At 42.3% G+C, this 27,460-nt stretch overlaps 1 protein-coding gene across 1 annotated transcript in view; it reads right to left on the bottom strand.

Moving 5' to 3' along the window:
- The window catches only part of RCOR1 (REST corepressor 1), a 125,400-nt gene that overhangs the window by 97,498 nt on the left and 442 nt on the right, over nt 1-27,460 (bottom strand). The gene's annotated exons all lie outside the window — the stretch shown is intronic.

The following is a 27,460-nucleotide window of genomic DNA, read 5'->3' as shown; positions in this document are numbered from 1 at the left end:
CTTCTAGATCAGTCTTGCACCTGGCTTCACTCTGTCAAACAGGTCTATCCAAACTCCCTCAATTTTAGTAGGTTGAGTAAAAGTCTGAAGTTTGCACCTAAGGTTAAATTTTGAGGTAACCTCTGACTACTGGTTTAACTATACACATATCCTTCCCCTCTCAGGAGATACTTCTGAATGACACATGTACGATATATTGGTACATTTAGAAACAAGTTTGTTTCTAAGAAAAGCAGCAAAGAGTAATGGTTGTTGTTGCAGTTGCAGATAGCACGAGTGAGATGGTTTGTATTAGCAGGTTGCAGGTACAAGACTTGCATTTGATTTTAATGCTCTATAGGTGCTCCTCCAGAATAATAATTTTAATGTCTTTAAAACAAAGGTAAATCACATTTCCTGTAACTAGTTATGCACATCAACTGCAAAAGACAAGTTACTTTGCATACATATTTCAGCATATTGGCTGAATCATATTGTCCCAATATGTTCTCTTAGTCCCTACCTCTGCCCCCATATCAGTACCATCTGGTTCTGACTGGGCTGGTGACCACAGATCACTAGTTTAGGCAAACGTTCCTGTCTTTACAGTTACATGTCACCCACACCACCTGTGTTGGTCTGTTTATTCACCTGTTGTGTCTTGTCAATCTCAGACTAAGCTCTATGGGACTAGGGACAGTCTTTGGTCTACCCATCTGTAGAGTGTCTGACAGTGAAGGCCTGACTGGGGCCTCCAAGAGTCACTCCAGTATAACTATGTAGGTTGACAAAAAACCCACACATTGTTGTATATACAGGGACCTAGGGCTGCCTTACTAAACTAGAGAAGAAAAGAATGTTTCCCTGTCTGCTAAAGACTAGTTTTTGAAGCCCAGAAGAAACGTTTATTAGGATCTTCCCTTACCTCCTTATTCAGAGATTTTTGAGTTTATTCTCTGTCAGAGTTCCAAATGACTGACTCGTAAACACCTGGTTTAGAAATGCCTTCTGCAGGAGAACAGAATGAATCAGAGCGACTGTCGGCTCTCATACTGCTATTTCCACCTACTTCAAATGGCAGCTGCAGGTGGCTCAGCACCTTTTGGCTGGTTTATGCATTGCAGAGGACCAAGGGCTGTAGTTTCTCTTCTAGAGCAACTGTCATCCTTGTCTCGAGGGCGGACAAGTGCCAGTTGTGATTTCATAAAGATTTGGAATTTGATCTCCCTGTTATTTAAGATGTCGTAGGGGAAATTAGCTTAATTTGCAGGCATGAGGTAGTGTTAGCCTCACACCAGGAACTTGGTGTACATTTAGGCAGGGAGCATTGGAGAAACTCAAGCTCTGTTAGGAGTCTTCTCAATACCCAGGTATCAGCAGAGCACTGCTGGTCACTCCTCCAGCCAAATCACCATCCCTTTACGGGGAAGGAGAACTGAATATGAGAAATCCAAAGCGTCAGACACTGGCCTGCCTAAGAAATCAACATCCTGAGCACAGCTGCTGTGACACAAAGGGCTTTTCCTCTCCTTCTGAGGAAGTAAGCACTTCCCCCTTCTCCATTGCAGTTACTGGAGGAAAAGAGGCCTGTAGATTCTCAGAAACCCTCTTATGATCCAGAAGGGTCTACCATCACCAGGAGAAACAGAGACACACACACTTGAGTCACATCCTTCCCCCTCAGCTTCCAAAGACTAACATAATTTTTCCTGAGTCACCAGGAAAGCCCCAGTTCCAGGGCTGTGGCTGGATCTCACTGCCATCCATCAAGGGAACGGGCGGTGAGGGGGCGTTTGAAATCAGGGGCAAGTGTGACAGTGCTCAGGGTACCCAGTACTAAGAAAATCACTTTGTTCCTCTCACTGGCGGAAGGTGTGAGAGTCTTGCCTGTGACTATTGGGTGTTAGCTCCCTATGTCAGCCCTGTCTATGTCTTTCAGTTTAACAAGTGCACCCCAACCCTCTTGAAGCATTCCTCTGTGACATCCAGCCCGACACTGACTACTCACAGAAATCCCAGATCATCTGCTTCCAAAAGGAACAGTGTACCCCAGTTTTACCTACACCACTGTGCCTGTATAACGCACAGCACTCGTGAACACTTATAATACACCAAAAGAAAGAATAGAAACAAGAGAGATGGAAACAAATAGTTACAATATAAAACAATCATAAAATGTGAACTACAGCCTACACTTATTAATAGGTGCCAAAATGCCCTACCTGCCGCACCATCCTGCCTCTCAAGATCTACCCAAGGTCACACTGAAGATCAAGCCATGAATCTTTTACTGTTATATAAAGGTCCAAATGGGGGACACAATCTGAAATCTGGAAAGGTGAAAAAATCTAAGAAAACAGTTTGTTCTTAGAAGACTACTCCCTCCCCACCCCATTCATAGAATCACAGGGCTAGAAGAGACTTCAAGAAGTCTTCCAGTCCAGTCCCCTGCACTCAAGCCAGGACTAAGTATTATCTTTTAGACCATCCCTGACAGGTGACTGTCTAACCTCCAATGACAGAGATTCCACAACCTCCCTAGGCAATTTATTCCAGTGCTTAACCACCCTGTCAGAAAGTTTTTCCTAATGTCCAACTTAAGCTGCTCTTGCTGAAATTTAAGCCCATTGCTTCTTGTCCTATCCTCAGAGGTTAAAAAGAACAATTTTGCTCCCTCCTCCTTGTAATAACCTTTTATGCACTAAACTTTTATCACTCATAGGTCATGTTTTTTAGACCTTTATCCACTTTTGTTGCTCTTCTCTGGACCTTCTCCAACTTGTCCACATCCTTCCTGAAATGTGGTGCCCAGAACGGGACACAATACTCCAGTTGAGGCCTAATCAGCGTGCAGTATAGGGGAAGAATTACTTCTAGTTTCTTGCTTACAACCCTCCTGCTAATACATTCCAGAATGATGTTCACTTTTTTTAAAAAAAATAAGCCCTTCCAGCTGAGAACTACTGTTCCCAGTGAGTAATCATCGGTATTTCAAACAAACAGTTATGCCCCCGCCTTATAGTAGCTCCATCTAGGTTGTATTTCCCTCATTTGTTTACAAGTAGGTCATGCAAGACAGTATCAAAAGCCTTACTAAAGTCAACATATACCACATCTACTGCTTCTCCCCTATCCAGAAGGCTTGTTACCCTGTCAAAGTCAGTGTTTAGGTTGGTTTGACACAATTTGTTCTTGACAAATCCATGCTGACTGTTACTTATCACCTTATCTTCTAGATGTCTGCAAACTGACTGCCTAATTATTTGTTCCATTTTCTTTCCAGGTACTGAAGTTAAACTAACTGGTCTGCACCTTCCCAGGTTGTCCTTATTCCCATTTTTACAGATGGGCATATATAGTGCTATTTTCTCTCCCAACTTCCCTGACTTTTCAAAGATAATTGCTTATGGCTGATACCTCCTCAGTCAGCTCCAGCCATGTCTATACCACTTATGCCAGCAAAATTGTTGCTCAGGAGGGTGTGTTGTTTTTTCCACACTCCTGAGTGACATAAGTTTTGCCAACACAAGTGGTAGTGTGCCCAGCGCTATGTCAGCAGGAGAGCTCTCTCCAGTCAGTATAGAGCGAGAGATCTTATAGCGGCGCAGCTGCATCAGTACAGCTGTGCTATTATATGGTCTCCAGTGTAGACATGGCCTCCTTGAGTATTCTAGGATGTATTTCATCAGGCCCTGGTGACTTGAAAACATCCAACTTGTTTTCAGCCTTGTCTACAGTATACAGTTTTGTCAGAGATGCTCAAGTCCCTGATTTTGCTGCATCATTGGAACACATGCCTGCTCGACTCCCCCTGCAACCCATACAGAATTGCCTCCATGCTCTCCCCTCAGACATTCCCAGTCTCTCACAGTATCCCTGGCACTCCACCCCATGGACATTTTTCCGTAATAGCTGGACTTATACACAGCTATGAGATCCTCATTTCAGAGAGTGCTATTCACTGCCGTGTCCCTTGTAAGAAATGTTAATCTGTGTATTGCTGTTTAAAAAAATTAAGTCTTACAAAGACCATTGCAACAGAAAATTCATACACAGTGGCAAAGCAGCACATTTGCAGACTATAATTAACACTCAGGCATGAATCATTACAAGGGTCATTCAAGATGGCAAGAAAGCAATGCCTGCCTGAATGTATTATAGAAAGACACATTGACAAAGAGCCCAGTAAAATGCTGCTTCAAAGCCTCCCTGATTTGAATAGCCCACTGTTGAGCCCTTCGAATAGCCCTGGTGTCTGGCTGCTCGAAATCAGCAGCTAGGCAATCCACCTCAATGTTCCACCCCAGGTAAACTTTTCCCCCTTAGTTTCACAAATGCTATGCAGCGCACAGCAGGCTGCTATGAACATGGGAATATTTTTCTCACTGAGGTCTAACTGACCCACCCCGCAAAAAAAAAAAAAAAAAAAGGCAGCACCAACGACCCTTTATTCTGCCAATTGCACATTAAATGGTCACTCTGCACTTGCTGAGCCCATTGTTGAAGTACTCCTTGCTGCTGTCAAGGTTTCCAGTGTAAGGCTTCATGAGCCATGAGAGTAAGGGGTAGGCTGGGTCTCCCAGGATCACTCTGTGCATTTCCACATCCCCTGTTGGAATCTTCAGGTCTGGAAAAAAGTCCCTGCATGCAACTTTTTATACAGGCCAATGTTTCTGAAGATGTGTGCATCATACACCTTCCCTGACCACTCCGTGTTGATATCAGTGAAATGCCACAGAGAAGTAGCCCTTTCTGTTGATGTATACTTCTGCAAGATGGTCTGGGGCCAAAACTGCACCATCTATTGCCCCGCCGCAGTTTGGGAATCCCATTGCCACAAAACCATCCACTATATCCCACACATTGCCCAGACTCACAGACCTTTGTAGCAGGAGGTAATTAATGGCCCTGCACACTTGCATCACCACAACCTCCAAGGCCGACTTTCCAACTCCAAACCACACAGTGGGGGCAAGCACCACACACAGTTCCAGAAAGGTGGTTTTGCGCAAATGAAAGTTCTGCAGCCACTGCTCATCATCCCATACCTGCATCACAATCCAATACCACCACTCATTTCCTGAGTCCAATAGCGATGGTCCACCATGTTGAAATGTTTCTTTCCATGGCACACAGCAGGGCAGTTCAGTTCAGATTCACAGCTCATGAAATACTGTAGGATCAGCCGCATTGTGTTCATAATGCTCATCACAAGACTGGTGAACAGTGCAGGATCCATGCTTTCAGGCGGAGATGGCGGGAACACAGTTTACAGGGGCAGTTGAAAAACAGCACGAAATGTAATCAGAAGCCCTTGGAATTATGGGACAGAGAAAATTACAGCATGAGATGGCAATTCCCTCCCCCACGATGCACTGAGATCCATTCCCAGAACTCCTAGCGGGATACGGTGGCGATTTGCACAGTGGTGATAGCTACGCTGGCGCACTTATCTCTCGATTGATGCTAGAGCACCAAAGGTGGATGCGCTCCGCTGACACAAGGAACGTTGTGTGAACATGCACAAGTGAAGTAATTACAGTGGCTTACGACCATCAGCGTAACTTAACTTAACACTGTAGTGTAGACATGGCCTAAGTAATTTTTAAACTTGTTCTGTCCCTATTTTAGCCTCTGATTCTACCCAGTTTTCACAGGCATTCATTAAGTTAGTTGTCCAATTGCTAGTAAACTTTTCAGCAAAAGCTGAAACAAAAGTCATTTAGCACTTTTGCCATTTCCACATTTTCTGTTATTGTTCCTCACCTTCCACTGAGTAACAGGCCTACCCTGTTCTTTGTCTTCCACTTGCTTCTAATGTATTTGTAGAATGTTTTCTTGTTACCTTTTATGTCTCTAGCTAGTTTAATCTTGTTTTGTGCCTTGGCCTTTCTAATTTTGTCCCTATATATTTGTGTTGTTTATATTCATCCTTTGTAATTTGACCTAGTTTCTGCTTTTTGTAGGATTCCTCTCCTGTCAGGTGCCAATGTTCTTTGCTGAAGGGCAAATTAAACCCAAACCAAGCTAAGGAAAACTTGGATTATTTTCCTACTTGCAAATCAACTGTCAGGTGCCTTTTATAAGCACGTCACTGGAGTGAAGTAGCCTCTATGTACATTATGACTTTAAATTACCCATCCCTACCCCATTCTGTTAATCAAGGGAGCAACCTCCCCATTCATGTATGATCAGCTATTGGGCATAGCCAATTCTTAAACTACTTGTGGTAGCTGTTACTCAAGACAAGCTGTAGCTGGCCCCTGAGCAGGCTACAGCATGCAGATGCAAGCAACCAGGCACCACCAAATGCAGACTAGCGCTCCGAGGCACTAGACACCCCTAAATGGAAAGGAGGAACACATTCCTCACACCATACCAATAGAGCTGGCACAGTCTGCACGCTCCCCCTATATGCAGTAGAGCTCCAAGAGCCACTGGTCTCCTGGAATCGGTACAAAGTGCTCTGCCCCCCAAATGCCCCTTAATTTATTTTGAACAGTCCCCTGAAACCGTCTTTCCCCTGCTGATGTATTTCCATACACCAGAAGGGGATTTTTGGATAGGCTTGTGTGAGTAGAGTGCAAGACTGTTCCCTGTAGTCCACCCTAAGCCCAGAGGGTTTTGTACAGTCTAGTTTCAAGTCTCATTGTTTTACATGCCCTTTCCCCATAATTGCTAATTACTCAATAGCTAAACAAATGCTTTTTTTGGTGAAATAATGGAATTTCTCTAGTCGAATTCACTCAGTGGGATGGTTATGACCATTAGCGATAGTTCCCCCTCACACACATACCCCAACCCGCTTCAGTTAGTCTCTAGCTTTGTGTGGCTGTTAACCACGTGTACCCTTCCAAAGCCAGGGGTCTTATTTATGACTATGAGGCTGTGTTTCTTCATCCGTCAAGTCAGTCTATACTTCCTTTCATCAGTAAATAATAGCTGCATGCTGATAATTCACTACAACACAAGTTAGAATAGCCATTTAAACATCTGCTTTGACAAAGATCCAGTTGTCACACTACCGTAGGGTGACATGGATGCCTCTGTGAAATAACAGGGTGTGACGGCATATTGTGACTCAAGCATGACTGGGTAGTCACGGCTTGTCTAACAGTGCAACTAGTCTCACTTCCAGGTGACTGATGTCCTGTAAACTTAGTCTAACTTTAGGATCACTGCATAGGTGTTTATGCTGGCAATACTACAACCTCAGAACAGATTCCTGGTTTTTTTAATATATACATAAACCAGTAACCTGGAATGGGTTTAAAAAGGGAGCACTGCACTGCTCCGGACACCTGGGTTAGATGGTGCTGGTCACTCTCTCAGATGCCTTGGACCAACAGGGAGGGATTGGAAGTGTTATGGTTGCAGCACAAGCAGCCCCATAGGGAACAGACTCTGCCTTGAGTAGCCACAACACACACCGCTTCCTCAGACAGTCAGGGAACACGACATTGACAGGAGTGCCATTTAGTCCACCTAGGATATGGGACAGTAATTGCAACATAAGGGTAGAAGAGAGCTGACCAGAAAGAGTACAGGATGAAGAGATGGGATGAGAGAAATCCATCCAAGACATAGCTTTGATTTACTCAGTTAAGAGATTTGAGAGGGTCAAGGGGGGAAAACACAGTTAAAGACTTTATTAAAAAAAAAAAAAAAAAGCATCCTTCAAGTTTTTTGAATATAGTAATAGACAGAAGCAATAGAACTTGTAAAATCCACTCACCCGTGATGAGCAGGAAACTTGTCGCCAGGGAGGAAGATGGCGTAGCCATCAACTTCTGCATAGGTTTGTTTTTATTACTTTTCTAAGTCTCACAATTGAGGCGGAAAAGCCTTCCCAATTCGAACTGGCGCAGTGCCTGAGTCTGCAAGCAGACAGCTCCTCTGCTGTTCCCAGTAGCAGTTGCTTGGGGAAAGCAGTAGCGTGGAGCTAGGTGGTGACACTGCCTAGAGTGTGTACAAAGCCTTGCAGAAAGTAGTGAAACTGGGAGAAACGTTGATTTCACTAAGCCATGGTGGAGTTAAGCGTCAGTTAGCAGCCACGGCAGCTCAGCGTTTTGCCCTTGCTATGGTTGCTTTCCTGGGACCGGTCCAGCCACACTTTCTGCAGCATAGATGGGAATCCCAAGCCATAAGAGGCATCAGTTAAAGCTTGATCTTCCTCCCCGTTCTCCTTGGTGGGACAGAGCATTTGGGATAGCCACACCCAGCTCATGCCATTGTGTATACATCTTACAGTCACCATATCCCTGGTTGAGTCACTATGGGTTAACTACACAGATTTTCCCAGAATGCATGGATGCAAACATGGGTGGGCAGCCTAACCGATGCAAACATACAAGACGCTGAAATGATGGCAGAAACTTAGGTGGACAAACATTGACCTGTGATATTTGTAATGGGCTACAGTCAACATGCCTCTAATTGTTTAGAGAAGTTTAGAAGTATTATCATGAACAGGGTTTCAGCTGCTGCTTAGGAAAGACCTGAGCAGCTGTGGGGAGGGGCACCAAAGCTATTATGGGAAAGGAGATGCCCAGAAACGTGGGTGCGGGCTGGAAGAAAGAAAGGCTGGGGAAGAGGTAGAAACACCTGTATTTGCCCTGGTCACACTCATCATTAGCCAGCCACTGGTGGCTGCACCAGTGCAAAACCCTAATGTGGAGAAATTTATTTGCTTCAGTGGAGTGTTCCTCTGCTAGACTCTACAGTAAGCTGCCTCATTCTATCATGCAAACAGCAGCTTAAACAGGTTTGCCCTGTTTACACTAGAGATTTCCACTGGTGCAGCTATAACAAAAGCAAACCGCCTATGGCTGTAACCAGGCCAAATGCCCAGGATGGACAAAGTCACAACCTCCTGGCTACTGGATGGACAAGTAACAGGCAGCTGCTAACCCGCACAATCAGGAGACTCTAAGATGGAGAGAGCTCTACTGATGCCAGACAGACGGCTTCAGATCTGTTAGTCACCTACTAGGCCAGTAGGAAAGCTGGACACTGCCCTCCCATCATCCCCCACCTGACCTCCCATCCCCTTTCCCCCATAAAAGTGATTTTGGGAAGAGCATCTTGCAAGAATCCCCAAATCCTTCCAGATCAGTTACTGGTGGGACACAGTCTCTTACGCTCCTCACCCCCCCCCCCCCAAAAGAAGAAGAAATATTGTATCCATAAGATTTTTCAATCTCTAAGCATTTCTATAGTGATGTTTATGTCCAAGACACCTCAGGCCTATTTAAACTTCACAGCAGCTGTGCAACACTGGATGGGTTAAAGATTAATAGAATCATAGAATATCAGGGTTGGAAGGGACCTCAGGAGGTCATCTAGTCCGACCCCTGCTCAAAACAGGACCAATCCCCAATTTTTGCCCCAGATCCCTCAAGGATTGAACTCACAACCCTGGGTTTAGCAGGCCAATGCTCAAACCACTGAGCTATCCCTCCCTTATTAAGATGAGGCAATTGTGACCATTCTACACAATGCCTGGGGAAGTGCTATCAACTGAGATCACTCTGGCTGGTGCAACAGTCCTTAGTAGACAACGCATGTTTGATGATGAATTGTGACAAAAAGGCTGCAACTTGCACAAGGCCAGAGAGTCAGAGAGTGTGCTGGGATTAGCACTTGCAAACTCAGTCTCCAGCCCCTATGCTCAAACCATCAGACCATGCTTCACTGGCAGTTTGCTAAATTAAAGTGTCTGAAGCACCCAGACGTGGTGCCAAGCCCTAGCCAACATTCACAGGTCTAAGGTTTGGATCCAAAAACACCAGTGGAAGGGGGATTGCACCAATTAGTCTTAAGAGGAACCATCTCCTCAACCCTTATCTTTTGTGAAGATGGAAACCAAACATAGAGAACCCTGGGGAAAATGGGATTTAGAATGCATTTGTGAAAGCAAGAACTAGGACACCGTAATATGAAAGATTCTGATAATATGAGTTTGTTGTATGTTTTGGTTTGGTTTATAGACCGGAAAAGATTTGAGTTTACTATTTCATAATCTAGGCTTTCAAAGGTAGCACTAGGTACAAAATGCACTCCAAACCTTATAAAGATTCTTGCCATGTTGAAACTTTCCCCCAGACTGTATTAATTTAAAAAAAAAAAAGAGAAAATGTAATAAGTTCCCACCACAAATTCACTGAGGGACCCTGCTCTCCAAGTCAAAAATAAAGATGGATCTGTATTGCCATTTCAATGGAGTGCAATCCCTGTACTCTTTCAGAATACCTGGAACAAGACAAGTGAATATGAAAGTGTTAAAGGGAAAGAGGAGCTGAATCATTAGAAGCAAATAGTAAAGAGGATAGATTTTAAGAATGCTTTTTCCATTTGCAGTCGCTTTTGTCCTTTCATTTGCTTATATGATTTCCTGTTTCCTCTCTTCTGGCATTTTAATTCTCCAGTGTCACTCACCTTTGGCGCATGCCTCATTTCTGCACGGTCACTGGCCTCTCCCCCCTTGCAATGCCTTTCCCTTCTGGCCTACAAAGCCTTGCCAAAATATGGCAAAGCAGGAAGAGAAAGAGCAGCCTGGCTGTTATTCCTGCTTCTTTGTTTAACATTTATGGCATCCAGAGGGTCATTTAATCTTAGCCTCAGCAAAGCAACAGAGTTTAGCTGCCAGCTCTTAACTCTAATACAGTAATGAGGATGCCAAATTGAGATTTCAGACTTTTTTTAAAAAAATTGCTTCTTTAAAAGTCTCTGTAGCATCTTCAGAACACTCAAAAGTTGTTGAAAACTGAGCAACAGAATGACTGCAATTTGCATAAAGCCTAGAAGCAATTCTGCCTCACCCCCCAGCTCTCTCTATACAATCACACAACAAAATTTCAAAGCTACTTAAACACTTGATCGCCCTATGATCATAGTGCTCCAGTGGCCATTTTGGTTAATAAAATAGGATTTTGATACTCAGTTTCTAGCCAGTACTGACTGCTGTCTAAAGCTAGAGACACAGTAAGGATCTGAACAGAGGAGGTTTTTTTTTAAAAAAAAAACCAAAAAACAAAAAACACTTAGTGTTTATGGTATTGGTAATTTATGATATTGATAATTAATAAAAAGTTTAACACTATTTCTAGAATGGTATTGCCTAGAGACCTTGATCATGCCCTCTGCCTTTCCCCCCCGCCCCAAACAATAATCCAATCGTACTAGGCACCGTACATCTAATCAAGACTGCAAGCTCTCCTGGCAGATGCCATCTATACATAACTCCTGGCTAGAGAACAATGCTTATCTCGCACAGAAACAGAGTTACCTGAACAGCGTAGGGACGCTTAAGGTCTTGTTTTGGTTTTATGGGTTGCCTTTTAAAAAGCCCCACTCTGTTATAGTTTTAAGAAAAATGCAAAAGTTTTGCCAAACAAGTGTTTATGGACAAACAACAATGCACAATTGAATGACCTTGTTTTTGTTCATGACATTGTCCTCCTTAGTTCAACACATCATTTAATGGAAGAAAAGACCCAAAACAATTTGGCTTAACAACCGAGACACAAAATATATGGCTATCAACGTCCCAAAAAATCAACCACCAGAGTGGAAGGAGAAATACTAGAAGTAGTAAGTTATTTTGCCTATATAGAGAGAGAATATTTTGACCAGCTTCAATTTCCAGCCCTCATGTTTGCAGAGATGGCCTGCCAAATCTGAAAGAATAAATAGCTGTCTTCCTAAGTCTGACAACAGCTCCAGTGCCTCTGTTGTCACTCAGTTTTACAAAGCTGAAACACAGCCAAGACTGACTAGTTATTTTTTCCCCACTGCTGATATTCAGACCCCTGGGAGAAGCAGCAAAAGACAGAAAATCAAGTCAGTTTAACTTTGCTGGGGAAAGGGCAGAAGTTATTTACTGGGATCTGAGTAGCAGTAACATCCTCTTGCAGCAGCCTGAATATTGAGGCCAGGGTAAAGTATGATAGCAATGATACAAAGCCACTCTCCCCCACTGCTGCAACCAGTACACCATGAGCAGCACCCAACTGTTCTATCCCTTTAAGTTGCAGGGTGTACAACAGCACAGATGCTTTCTACTGTGGCTTTTAAGCATCAAGCAGATTTTCCTAGCCCTGGTTATAGCAACATGACCGTCTAAAGTAAAGAACAGCCATTTGAAAATACATCAGGAAAGAATAAAACCAACTGTCAAAGACAAGAATAAAAACCATCCTCTTCAACTAACATCCACCTGAGACAATCAAGTTCTGGGCTGGCAACAGCTGTAAGTCCTATAGATAAATTATCAATAGCCACCATATTCAAACCCTTGGTTCTTGTGTGATGGCCTTGCAGACTCCCCCAACAGCCATTGAAAACAGGTTCGCAAATGATGCTACTTCATCTGACAGCCTCCTAGTTCTGCCCCTAGACAAAGATGACCCAGTGCTTTTTCTAGAGGCTTGCTCCAGGCAAAGCAACAACAATTCCTACTGAAGCCGCTGAGTACGAGATAATCAGATAAAGCAGCATTCCACATAATCTAGTCAGTCAATGTTTAGCGGGAGACATCTGGGTGCAGGACAAGGATGTCTGGTTGTGATCATGCAGGCCCCAGTAGTCTAAACACAAGGTCTTGATGAGGGGGTGTAAAGAGTTCTCAGGGAGTTTCAGAACGGCAAAGATTCTAGCAGATCCCAATTCCCTGGCTGCAACAGGAGGATATTTTTATTACCCCTAAATAAACTTGGAAGGATTAGATTTTTATCACTAAATGTTGATTTCACTATACACACAAAGCAAGGAAAAACTATTCCCATCACCAATAACCAAAATTTACAAACAGGCAAAGTAAGAAAAATGCTGCTTGACAACTTTTAGACTTTAAGAATACTCACTTTGTGTACTTGGACATGTGATGTTTTAAATTTTTGTTTTAATTGTTATAAAAAGCTTTAACCTTCTGAATCTCAATTGTCATTAAACAATTATTGGCTCAACCCCCCGCCCCATAATTTACTGCCTCTGCAAAAATTTAGATCTAAATATGCTTAAAAACTAAATCATCAATATTGTCTGTTGACATTATTTAAAAAAAACTGCTATCCCTACTTCTAAAGATTTTTTTGTTAGGGTGAGAGGGTTCTGATTGAATACACTCCCACACTACCTTGCAATAACTTAGACAAGGCACAAGTTGCAAATGTATTAATGTATCTTTGACTGTTGAACCTCTAGTATCTCTGGAGGATGTTAAAAAAAAACCCACACACACTACTAAAGTTAAACATTTTTAAAAATCAGCAGGTCCAGATAACTTGCCTTCAAGAGTTTTAAAGGAGCTGGCTCAGAATCTTGCTGGACTGTTAATGTTGATTTTCAATAAGTCTTGGAGCACTGGGGAAGTTCCATAACACTGAACTAAAGCTAAGGTTGTTCTGCTAGTTTTTAAAAAGAATAAATGGGATTACCAGGTAATTATAGGCCTGTCAGCTTGACATCAACCCCAGGCAAGATAATGGAGCTGTTGCTAAGGGACTCAATTAAAGGAGGGTAATTTAACTAATGCAAATCACTGTGGATTTATGGAAAACAGATCTTGTCAAACTACCCGGATATCTTTTTTTGATGAGATTGCAAGTTTTGTTGATAAAATTTTGATGTAATATAGTTTGACTTGGTACCGCACAATATTTTGATTAAAAACTAGAAAGACATAAAATCAGTATAGCACACATTAAATAGATAAAAAGCTGGCTAACAAATAGGTCTCAAAATGTAATTGTAAATGAAGAATCGTCATCGAGCAAGTCTGTTTCCAATGGGATCCTGCAGGGATCCATTCTTGGCCCTATGTTATTTCACAGTTTTAATCAATGACCTGGAAGAAGACATAAGATCACTGATAACGTTTTCAGAAGACACACAAATAGGAGGAGTGGTAAATAACAAAGAGGAGAGGTTGCTGACACAAAGTGGTATGGATCACTTGGTGAGCTGGGCGCAAGCAAACAATATGCATTTTAATACGGTTAAACGTAGATGTGTACATCTGGGAACACAGACTGCAAGTAACACTTACAGAATGGAGGACTATCCTGGGAAGTAGATAGTGAAAAAGATTTGGGAGTCGTGGTGGATAATCAGTTAGACATGAGCTCCCATTGCGATGCTGTGGCCAAAGAGTTAATATGATCTTGGGATGCACAAGCAGGGGAATCTCGAGTAGGAGTAGAGAGGCTATTTTACCAATGTATTTGGCACTGGTACGACCACTGTTAGAATATTGTGTCCAGTTCTGGTGTTATCAACATTCTATTTAAATTGTGAAGTTGGAGAGGGTTCAGCAAAGAACTACAAAAATGATTAGAGTATTAGGAAACCTGCCTTACAGTAAGAGGCTCAAGGAATTCCAATTTATTTAGATCAACAAAGAGAAAGTTAAGTGATGGCATGATTGCAGTCTATAATTGTCTATCTGGGGAACAAATATTTAATAATGGGGCCTTCAGTCTAGCAGAGAAAGGTATAGCATGATCCAACGGCTTGAAGTTGAAGCTAGACAAATTGAGACTGGAAATAAGGTGCACATTTTAATGGTGAAAGTAATTAACCATTCGAAAAGTTTAGCAAGGATGATAGGGGATTCTCCATCACTGAATTTTTAAATCAAGTTTGATATTTTTCTAGAAGATCTGCTCTCAGAATTATTTTTGTGAAGTGCTCTGTTCTGTGTTATACAGGTCAGACTAGACAATCAGAATGGTCCCTTCTGGCCTTGAAGCCTATGAATCTCTGGTTTAGAAGACATATTAAAATGAGCTTTATAATCATTTATGTCCATCCTTTCACATCAGCATAAACCATACTTTTTCTAATATGCCTATAAAGATAAAACAAATTCGTTAACTGTCCATCTTTGCTCCTGGATGAGAACCTGAATATTATAGAGCCGTGGTTCTCAGCCAGGGGTAAACGTACCCCTGGGGATATGCAGAGGTCGTCCAGAGGGTAGATCAACTCATCTAGCATTTGCCCAGTTTTACAACAGGCTACATAAAAAGCACTAGCAAAGACCGTACAATCTAAAGTTTCATACAGACAAAATGAGACAGCAAGCAATTTTTCAGTTTTAGTGTGCTGTGACACTTGTATTTTTATGGCTGGTTTTGCGAGCAAGTAGTTTTTAAGTGAGGTGAAATTTGGGGTAGGCAAAACAAATTAGACTGCAGAAAGGGGTCCACATAGTCTGGAAAGGTTGAGAGCCACTGTTATAGAGTGCTGCCTGGCTGTACCAGAGTGACCAAATAGCCAACATTCAACACCGCAGCATTTTTAAATTACAGCCTTAGTGGCTTTTGTTCCGGTGGAAGTTGACACAAGTCATTTTTCACCTGAAACTGCAACTGTAAGACAAAACAGGCTTGGTGACATAAAGAACATTGGATGGGGTGCTGGATGGCATTTGCTTGCACTTTAAAGAATCTATGTCTAACAGGTTAGGGAGAGTTTTTGAAAGAAAAAGAGTTGCTCAAAATTCAAACCAGAGCAAACAGGAAACTTTTGGGGGGCGGGTGGGGAGGAAGGAGGGATCTTATAGTCCCCTCAATTATCTTAATTACTGCACAAAGTTAGGAGTAACAGGTTGACTACTTCTCAAGAGGTACACACACTTGTTTCTCAGGGTGAATATATGAAGAATGAAATCCATTAAAGTAGTTGCCATGTAATCAACAAAATGTCTCCCCCCTTGATTTCAGAGGGTTATTCTGATAACTGTTCCTACACCTCCAAAGTTCTCACCTGCAGGATCTCTCCTCCATATTATTCAATATCTATATAATGCCGAGGGAAGCTGGTGGGAGAATGGAGCTACATGCTACTAATGGATGAAGCTGAACCTATCCAAGACTGAGGCAATGCTGGAGAGAAGGTGCTTCAAAAAGAGTTGGTCTGCTCATCAACATCTCCATCTATCACAGCTATCTGCAGCCTTGGGGTCCATTTGGACTTAATACTATTGGATCCCCAAATTGCCATGAGGACAAACACACACACATCAATCTTCAAATGGCCAGAATGGGGTGCAATCCGGTAACTGGGACATCTCTGGGCAGGGCCTTATCAGAACGAGAATGATGAAACAAACATCTAGTCGCAATTGCATGAAATCACCGCGACTTTGGCTGTTGGATAGAATCCACTTCAGGGTCTCTGCCCTGATAATCTGAGCGCTCCATGGGAGTGCCCCTAGCTACCCAAGAGATCAACTCTTTCCCCACAGCCATGGCCTTCGTGGCAGCTACAAACCACCGGAAGAGTGAAGCTACAGACCAGGAGAGGGAATGTAGTGCCGGTGGAGAGGGGGTAATTTCTACAGCATAGGTCCAGTTCCTGTTAAACATCCACAGACCTAACCATGCTCAGAACCCATTTCTGTGACTTGGCTTCTCCCACGAGGTGTGTTTTTGTCCATCCCCCCTTCCTCTCCCGCCCCAAAAAAATCCTGTTCAAAAAGTTGATAAACTATTTCCTGTACAGTCTGGGAAGGCACATCCATATTACTACTGAAGTATCTGGGAGGTGCTCAGACAAAGGCGAGGGGAAAGAACAGGAGTAATCGATAAGCATCTATTTAGATTGTAGACGCTTTGGGGTAGGGACCATCTTTCTATTCTGTGTTTGTATGGCACCTAGCATCAGGTCCATGACGGGGATTTCCAGGCACTGTGATAATACAAACAAAGTTCTGCTAGTTTTTGTTTTATTTTTATTTCCCTAAACAGAGGGCTCTGAGTCATCAACCAGAAGAAAGAGGTCACAAGAGGGATTTTAAAAATAGTTGTGGAATAGATTAGGTGCAGAGATGAAGTTCCCATGGGATGGGGGAGGGGAGAAAGAAGGCAGAAAACACAGTGAGGGACAGGAAGACTGAAAAGTACAGGAAATACACTAGAAAACACAAGTCCTAAGGTTGGGGTAAGGAGAACAAGATCACGGAATAGCTAGAAGACCTAGAGAGACATAATGGAGGAGGATGTATTTCCAGCAGCAATCAGAAGAATGGCCAGGACATGCCACAAGCATGGCAATTCTTGGGGGGGGGGGGGGGGGCACCAGGGCTGATTACAGGAGTACTTGAGGTAAACCAGGCACCCAGTTTTCGGACAGTAGGGAGTTACAGGTCATGTGCAAATAAGTACAGCTGAACCACTGCAAAGGAAGTAGAAGCTGGAAGAGCAACTTTCAGACAAGTTGCTGTGAGAGGTGAAGCTAGCTAAGAGGCTGGATTTTGCTAAGAAAGGGATGACCAGGGGTTAGTTGGGGACACCTCTAGGAAAGGATTACTAGAATGGGAGTGATGGTTGTTGCATCATGAGCATCACACACACACACACCCCCAAGTAGCCAGAGTGCAACCAATTACTGCTGCAATACATGAAACAAAGGTTGAGTAGAGGAAAAAAGAGAGAAGAAATATTTGGGTCTGAGCTTAAGAAGTACCAGCAACTCCTATTAACTCTGATCAGAATTATGGGTGCTCTGTGCTTCTCAGATCTTATGACAGACACTGAAGATGGAACAGGGAGCAATCCCTTGCACTACTTCAGGTACTGAATTTCCCTCACCTTTTGATTGAAGAATTCTGAATCCTAAGTTTGAGATGCTGCATTTCAGTGATAGGAGAACTGGATATACAAATATATTTGGACCCAAACTTTTGTAAGGTACATTTATGTGAACTCTGTTAGTATTAATTAGAAACCTTTGCAGCTTTAAAGTTTATATACCGGGTTATCTTGCCCGAGTCACAATTTATATTTTCACAGCAAAAAAGATATTTCTAAACTCCTTAGATATGTGGAGCCAATGACCTTTGTTTAGAGTGTATGCTGTTTTTAGTAGTATGTATTTTTAACACTGATTACAATTCTTAGGCTACATAAGTAATGCCTTTTATACTGTGTGTTTTGAGTTTCACATGTGATGTATCACCGTCATATGGTACTTTGTTTTAAAAAAGTTTAACATGTACGGTCACTAACTGAGGTCACGTCCATCCATTCCCCCAACAACCCATTCCCCAAGCTTAAGCAGAGAGCCACCATACGTGCTACTGTCCAGATGCTGTTTTGTGCCCGTCCTTATCTTTCCATCTATCAGACAAAGAAAATCCAGAGCCAGTTAAGAACAAAGTCCTCTTCCCACACGCAATGAGGTGGAATATCAGAACACATTTTTTTGTTGTTGTTAAGACTACTTAATACCAACACTGAGGCAGCCTGCCTAGCAACAAGTTGAAGTTATAAACTCATATCATCCTACTTGTGTTCCCATGGCTACTGTCATGAACAGAGCAGTGGCAGCTGCAGATATCAGGGAAAGGGGTCCCATTAGAGACATATTTAAGATTCTGAGACAGAAAACAGTACCAAGAAGGTATGAATGCTATCTGGTACATTTTCCACTACAGCCCAACTCTACATCCCCAAAACTGCTCTGAACAGCCTTCCATTAGAGCAGTGGCTCTCAAACTTTTGTACTAGTGACCCCTTTCACACAGCAAGCTTCTGAGTGTGACCCCCCTTATAAATTAAAAACATTTTTTTTATATATTTAACACCATTATAAATGTTGGAGGCGAAGCGTCGTTTGGGGTGTAGGCTGACAGCTGGCGACCCTCCATGTAATAACCTCACAACCCCCTGAGGGGTTCCGACCCCCAGTTTGAGAACCCCTGCATTAGAGCCTGTAAATTATTAGTGGTTTGTCATCTAGAGAAGCGATTGAGCCCACTGGCTTCTGAGGAATGCTGAAAGTGTTTGTTTGTTTTTTAAAGCTAAAAGTGAATTCACACTACAGTTACGCAGCATGACTGAAAACAGCCATGAGCTCCTTACGCAACCCTTAGCAGTCTACACAAAAGATGTAGCAAAGGCCACTTGTCAAAGTTGTTTGGAAACAGCATGGTCTAACAACTTTATTAGTGTTCCATTCTTTTTTTCTTTAAAAAGTTCAAAAATTGTAATGAAGGGCCCAAGCCAGAGTGCTCTTGATTCACGCTAAAGGCAATGAGACTAGAGGGCCCAAAGAGAAAGCAGGGGAGTGGAAGGAATTTCCCATTTCAGTTCACATCTTGAGGAAAAAAAGGCGGATAAACATTTGAATTATGAATCCAGACTTTTCCTCCAATCCTGACTTGACTGTTCCCCCAAGATGAGAACATTTCCCTCTAGCAACATTTCCATCTTAATCTTTCACTGTTTATAGGATCTACACCGGGTTGAGAGTCTACAGTCCATGCTTTTTCAAATTGCAATGATTAATTCTTTCTAACAAGGAAGGAAGCCAGCCAGTCACTTATATAACAATATATACTTGGGCTAATATAAGCAGAATTGCTATAGTTACACATTGTTCATTGGCCCATGTTTTTGCAGACTAAATATACAATATCTAAGAGAACAATGTTTTAAGGGCATATACAAACTTTTTAATGCCCAATATTTAAATCCAGATTTAAAAAAAAAAAAAAAAAAAATCTGTAAATCAGTGTAGAGCGAAGTCCAAATGGACTCAGATATCAATCTGTAGTATACAGACACAGACCCGTACAATAATGGGCATAATCCAGGTACCTATAGACAGCATAACTGCACAGATGCCACAGGTGGCAAGTGGTTAGATTCTAAATTAGAAGGCTATACTATGAAAGTAACAGAGGATCTCTTATGAGAATATCATCTGTGAAACCTCTCCATACTGAGGAGGAGCTTGGGGTAGGGGCACTTCTACTACAGACACCAACTCACTTCCTTACACTGTTCATTTTCAACACTGCTGCCACCCCACTGAAAGAACAAAGAATACCAGTAGCATCCTGCGTGGAAGCTCCTAATGCACCATGACCAGACGAGTATACACCAGATCTTCCTCTGAACAGGGGATCTTTGTGATTAGATATTATCAGTCCATTGCAGCCTCCCACTCCCTCTCCCCCATCAATGTAAGAAACTCCATTTACTAATACTTCCTTTTGCAGAGTTCAACGAGTTTAGCTGCTGTGCAGCACTGAATGTTTGAAGATGCTTGGCAGAGCGGGTTAGACACACTAGCTTGGCCTCAATGTACCTACCATACTAAAAGAAGTTAATCACAACACAATCAGTCACATTTCAGCACAACTGGCATTATGGGTTCAAGATAATAGAAGAAAGTTTCCAAAAGGAAAGTTAAAAACAAAACAAAAAAGAAAAAGGGCTATTTTCAAAATTTAAAATAGAGTCTAAATTACACTGCAAGGAGGTATTTCCTATTCATCATTTGAGAAAATTTTAGTTCAAAAGTCAATTTCATATTTTCCAACACACATATTTAAAAGCATGGACTTTCACAGTTTGCCATTTGTTTTAGTTAATTTGTATAGAGAGGCTCAAAACCTCAAAATGTACAAGAGCACTAAATGTGCAAATTGGTAAAGATTTCATAAGGAGGTCAAAATCCAGTTCTGCTTTCACAATTGGAGGTTCCTTGCTCCAGGTCCACTGAAGTAACCAGTCACTCTAATTAAGATACATTACAGGCCGCTCAGCACTTAGAATTCTTCTTATTTTATAATTGTAAAGCACCATGAAAATCTATGCCACAGTATCACAAAATTAGGAACATTACTAAAAATTAAACTAAACAAGTTTCCAGAGAACCAGCTGCCTCAGCTGCACTTGCCTAGCATCTGTGCAGAAACCAATATGGATACTCAGAAGTTCAACTGCGCAGCTGAAGTGTTTTACAAACCACATCCAGTTATAATACTCTGAAGGTATGTTACAGGACAAGAGCCCACCGTAAGTGCATTGTACAGTTCCCCTTGATCAGAGGCAAGATTTCCGAGCTAAGAACTAATCAGAGAGAGAGCTCTAAGCCTTTCACTTGGCCAAGTCACAACACTAAACTAGGCTGAAAACAAAAGTTAAGAGCAACTCATTAAGTGGCAGAGACCAGTTAGAACAAAGGATCCACTTTTCATAACTATCAAGTCAGTCCCACCATTAATACACTCATCAAAAGATGATGCAGTGACAAGTTTATTATGCAAATATTGCACGAGTCAGGTTGATTTCACTAGGGGACCTCATGACCTCCAGTAATAAGACTGTTGGAGAGGTCTCTTGGCATTGCACAACAAAGTGACAGACAGCATCTTTGGGCTACTCACTTCACTGTGCAATGCCAAGGGAAGCTATACCAAGAGAAACAAGGTGAACCATCTAGTTCATTATACTTTCCACTCTCATTCCAGATGGACGACCAATGCCTAACTGCCAGGGAGCTGCACCCAAGCTTCCTCCCTGCCTAGACATGGTCCCACAACTTCCGAGAGTTACTGGGACCAAATGTATTACGGGCAGTATGAGCTGAGTCTCCCTGAGGCAAGATTGCACTGACCAAGTCTCTCAAAGCTTTAAAGAAATCAAATCAGCTGCCAGCAAACTAGCAGGGACCTGGCCATCCAGGAGGCAAAGGAAACATTTGGGTGTTTATATGACCAAAGTGGGGTGCATTCCCAGACCTCCAGCATTTCAAATGGCATCTCCTCACAGTAAGCGTTTCTCCCACCTTCTGCGTCCCTGGATCCAGATGTTTCTAGGGTGCTACTGTAATTCGTCCCTTAACAGGAATACTTCCCTAGATCAAGAGTGCTCTGGTTTTATTCATTTATTTTTGTAGTACAGCAGGCAAGAGACTGGTGAAGGCCAGCTCTCCTGTAAGCAATCCACAGATGGCTTCTCCCTCTCTACCTCCCCCTGGCATCTCCATCATAGATCTGATTGAATTAGGGCACCCTCTGGATTAACCAGTCATTTGTCAGGAGTTCACTTCTACCGGAAAGAAAACAAGAGCATTCTCTCTGAAGATGACTGGACATAACAGAAGTCTGGAGGTACAAGAACTGGCTCATACTTGTACTGCTATAACTGACATGAAAGGTACTTAGTTGCACTACAGCCATGAGAAGGAGAATTGCACAGGAAAAATCGTTTCTATCTTCTCTGTATTTATAGATTCAGAACAAGTTGTTCTCGTCAAGAAATTCTATAATGCTTTTCAAAGTCATTGAAACCTAAATCTTACTTAAAAGTGATTAGCCATGCAAAAGGATAAAAAAAGTAACTAGGTTCCTTTTTATATTACAATATTTCAGCACAGACAAGATGAACAAGCAGAAAGCAATCAGGGTCAAGTAGCAAGCATGTTTTTTGCTAGTACTCCCCTCCTTCTCCCCCCACATAAAATAAAATAGATTTCTATTCATCTTTGGGACACAAAACATTCCCTTTCACTAAGTTTTTCCATTAAACACACAAGTACACACAGCTTTTTGTTCTCTTTTTTAAATCCTCAGTTTCTCAAATGGAGAACTCACAATATATGCTGGCCTACTGATAACAAGTATTGTTTGCTAGAGCTGTCAGCTAGCAGTCAAACGTTTGACTCACAATTCTTTATATTTACTAAAGAGGGCAATGGTGGGGGAGGGACAGCTTTTCTCAATGTATTCATTAACTCAAGGCCAAACAGCAAAACTTATCATCAATATATAAATATTTATAACACACTTAGGAACAATTAAAAACTTACTTTTCTATTTAAGACAAAAGAGGCAAGTGCTGTGTCCAGCTACCAAGACCTGGTTTATCAAAGCAACATGTAGTTGCAATACCTTACATTGGGCCAATAGGTGGGTAGGATGAGAAAGGGACCAGTACTAATTTAAGGAAAGATTCTACAAAACTTTGTCCATGTGACCTAGTCCTTAGATCCCTGCATGGCTACAAAATTTGTATCCATATCCAATCCACAAAAATGGACCATGGATGTGGATATCCAGATTTGCGGGGATGTCCTACTGCCAGTAGCCAATCCACTGAACTCAAGGAGCTACAAAGTAAGGACTATTGCTCCACATGCGTAAGTATTTGCAGGCTTATGTCCTTGGCTTTCAAGAATCACAAAGATCATCATCAGGCCCTTGCCACATTCAATTTTAGCCACTGTAATTTTAAAGAAAAATTTAAGATCATCCAGAAGGCCACTTTAATTCAGAAGGAAATCTAGTTATTTTTTGGCTCCAAAAGGAATCTAAAAATATATATTCTAGTCTTAGTATTTTCCCCAGCTCTACTGAAAACCTCTAAACCATTAGAAGTGGTTAGACTAGAGGATCCTAGTGGTCCCTTCTAACCCTATGATTAGCCAAAAGGTGAGGGGTTCTCTGCGCACTTTTTAGTAGTTTTGTTTTTATTCTGTTTGATAGTTTGTCATTGCAAATCCAGAGAGTAACTAAGGAAACCTTAATTTTTGATTTCATGTTGTACAGTATTCACTGCCTCTTTGGTCTGATCCAGCTCTAATGCAATTACGAAATCTGAATTAACATCTTGTTACTGTCTTGCTCAACTTCACTATATTTTGCAGAACGTAGTTCTGAAAAGCCTTCCTAGTTTAATATTCTTTACTATAACTGCCTCACACATGTGCATAGTATTTTTATATATGCACACACAAGAAACAGACTGGACTAACAGAACTGCTACTTCCGCTTCTTATATTAATTTTGATTGTAAGCATTCAGGGCAGGGACTGTCTGTTACTCTGTTTTTACGAAAAAAGAAAAGGAGTACTTGTGGCACCTTGGAGACTAACAAATTTATTGGAGCATAAGCTTTCGTGAGCTACACTGTAGCTCACGAAAGCTTATGCTCCAATAAATTTGTTAGTCTCCAAGGTGCCACAAGTACTCCTTTTCTTTTTGCAAATATAGACTAACACAGCTGCTACTCTGAAATCTGTTTTTATGATGCCTAGCACAATAGGGCCCCATTCTTGGTTGGTCTTTAGGCACTAGCATAATAAACATAAACTTCTGTAATGAACATGATTAATAATAAATATATCAAAGGTACACTTAACTTTAATGCCGAACTGTAGCTAAAAGCATTTACAGTCCCTATTCTAAAATCATGGCCATGATGCAAAAATCTGTTCTGTACTGGGTTTCAGCCTCCAGTACCAATGCAATAGTGCAGATCCTTAGTGTACATCCTTAGTGTACACACAGTTTTACACTGGCACAGTTTACCCAGGGGTAAGGAGACACTGTTTATACTAGGAGTTTGTACCAATGCACCAGCTAGAGCAGAGGTGGACAAACTACCATCCTGCCCGGCCCCTGAGCTCCCAGCTGGGGAGCCTAGCCCCCAACCCTTCCCCAGCTGTCCCCCCGCCGTGATGCCGCTGCACACCAGCGCTCTGGCCTGCCGCTCCTGCCGGGCACACGGGCACTGTGGCTGGTTCTGGTGGGGCTGCGAGCTCCTGCTGCTCTGAGCAGCATAGTAAGGTGCGGGGGGGTCCCGGGGGGCAGTCAGGGGATGGGGGGGGGGGTTGGATAGGCAAGGGAGTCCCAAGGGGGCTGTCAGGGGGTGGAGGTGTGGATGGGGTGGGGGGGCACTCGGGACAGGGAGGTGTTGGATAGGGGGTGAGGTCCCAGGGGAGCGGTTAGGGGCGGAGGGTCCCAGGAGGGGGTGGTCAGGAGACAAGGAGCAGGGGGGTTGGGGGTTCTGAGGGGGGCAGTCAGGAGGCAGGAAGTGGGAGGGGCAGATAGGGGGTGGGAGCTAGGCTGTTTGGGGAGGCACAGCTTTCCCTACTCACCCTTCCATACAGTTTCACAACCCCGAAGTTTGCCCACCCTGACCTAGAGTCCCAGCATAGGCCAGGGCAAAGAACCAGCAGGTTTTACAAATCCTTTGTTCTTCCCTACTAGAAATAGGATGTTTGGTAAACTGAACCTACAGTCATTGTGCATTATTATAACACTGTGCTGTTTGAATGTAGTAGTCATAAGAATTTCTAGGCCAAACAATTGCTTAGGGTTAAGAGAGATAGACTCCAGATAGCTGAAATTAACACTTTTTGCTGAAAGGTCAAGTTTGACTGGCATTATATTCCAGAAGTACAGTTATTTAGGAATGCATACTATTATTTTAAAAAAAAATCAAATTAAAAACTGAATAGGGATGCTCAGAAGAGAAAATATACATTTTTGTGAACAATGTTAACTGCAAAACTATCAAGATAGTTTGGAAAACTAATGCTAATTTTTACCAATCTACTTAAGTAGAAGGTAGATGTGAGTATACACTAAACTCTTAATTATGTCTAAAAATTAGTTCCACAATAAGGGCCCAATTCAAAGTCCATTGAAGTCAATGAAAGTCTGCTTATTTACTTTCTATCAGGCTATTATGGACTAAGTACTGCATTGTTTACTCAGGCTGAACTTCCACTGAAGTTGTGTAAATTAAATTTATTTTTCCAGCTATGTCATACACTTCCCACCCCACTGGGAAGAAAGATGAGTCAGTAATGAGTGCAATAACTTTTGCATACGTAAATCTACAACATTAACTGAAAACTAGAAGAAAATAAATACAATCCTAAATGTATTCAGTTCAGTCACAGCAGTAATAAAAAAAAGTCACTCTAGTAGAGAAATGAGGTAAGCTAGAGAATTGATTTGCAAGGTTCAACGAAAAGCGTAAAGTATTGTTGTAACACTTGGCTAGAAGCCAGTAGGATCCATGTATGTTACAGCAATGTTGTGCTTGACCTACAGAATGAAAAAGAGAGTCAATTGCTCCCTAATAAGCCCTTCCCCCAGTGGTCAACCCAAAAATGGAGTTTCCATGAGCAGAGAGACCTTGTATCCTATTCTGTCAATCGGAAGAACCAAGGAGAAATGTCTACCCAGGAAGAAGACAGGAGAGAGAGACAATACAAATAAAATCTGTAAATAACTATATGAAATGCTGTAACTAAAAAGATGTTCAACCTGAGTATCCACAAAAAATGCATAAGTTAATTGATTTGTAGAGACTGCAACAGTGTAAAAAAATAGAGAAAAACCAACCTATTCCATTAAATAAAAAGGCACCCAAAACATCTTCATCTTCTGTACCGAGAAGCTCAAGAATATATATTTCAGAATTTAGATTGATCTAATAAGTCAATTAACAGCAAGAGTTACTCTCTGGTTTGTTCTGAGAAATGAACTATTGTTATTTTCAAGTCGTGTGTTTTGTTTTGTTCTTTTAAGCCAAGAGGTACAGAGGATTCAATGAAGTTTGAGAAACGCAAGAGGCAACTCCAAGTGTTAAGACCTCCAGACAGTAGGAGGGTTTTCCACTAGCTTTAACCAACAGTTACAAAAGAACAATTAAAAAACACATTTAAAAACTAAGGAAGTCAACAGTCTACCTCTACACACACAGCTGTAGACACATCTATACTAAATTGTTTGAATCACATGCCTTCCAGTACAACTACAATTCCTTTGTTTGCTCACAATTTTCTCCCATACCACTTTAAATTAGCTTACAAAGAACTGCAGCAGAATAGATGGAATGTGGAACATTTTGGCAACCAACTGGTTCTTTTTAAGAATTTTTTTTTTTAAAAAACAGCCACATTAGTTTGCCTAAAACAGCCATAATCGAATATATTTCAAAAAGAGGAACAGGCATTTGTGACTTCATCTTTTTTATTTCTACCCTTATGGTCGAACCCACAAACATACAAATCGTGTGGAGGGGGAGCGGAAATCTAACTGCCATTTACGGTCTCTCCTAGCCAAATCAGCTTCCCTGCTTTTCTCCCTGTTTGCAAAGCGCCCTCTGGAAAAGCATCTAGACTTCTTTTATTAACCGTTGGGGGGGGGGGGGGAAGAATCGTGGTTTTTCTCTGGCCCTGAATGTCTCGTTTTGGGGGAGGGGGGGTGTATTTTTTAAAAAGTACTGGGGGTAGGGGGATAGAAAACCCACTAAAGGATTCGATTTCATATTAGTGCCAGGGAATCTGATGAAAGTCCTTTTAATTAGTGCCACGCTACTCTCCTAAAGACCCAGATCCCAACCCGATCGTCATGAATATGAAAGTAACCACACCTGAAGAAAGAGAGAGAGAAAAGGGGGGGGGGGGAGAAAGTAGCACGGCTAATCCCTCTTGCTTCCGTGCCATAGAGTGAGATATTCATATTTCCCTGGGGGAGGGCGGGGGCGAGGAGGGACGTAAATAGATCTATAGCTATAGTTTTGGTTCTATTTCATGGAAAAGGAAAGATCTCCTCTCCCCCTCCCCCCCCCCCCCCCCCCAGTCTAGAGGCACGTTTCCCCTACACGTTCCCCCCTTGTTGCTGTTCTTCCCTTGGACAGCAGGGTGAACACACACACACACACACACACACACAAAAGTTGTTGGTTTTCCCCTCCCCTTTTAATTACCAGAAATCTAATGCAACCAAGTGACCTCTCCCACACCCCCCAATAAAACAGTCTTATGTCCAGCGGATCAATCCACACACTAACCCCAACTCCCAAACGCAGGATGTCAGATCTCCAGCCAGCCACACACACACACACACACACAGCCGTTGGAGGCTCCTAACCCACTCACACTCACA

The sequence above is a fragment of the Eretmochelys imbricata genome, chromosome 6 (assembly GCF_965152235.1).
Source record: "Eretmochelys imbricata isolate rEreImb1 chromosome 6, rEreImb1.hap1, whole genome shotgun sequence".
NCBI classification, from domain to species: Eukaryota; Metazoa; Chordata; order Testudines; family Cheloniidae; genus Eretmochelys; species Eretmochelys imbricata.
Note: the sequence above shows the minus strand (reverse complement) of the source record. Positions and strands in the feature narration are given on the sequence as shown.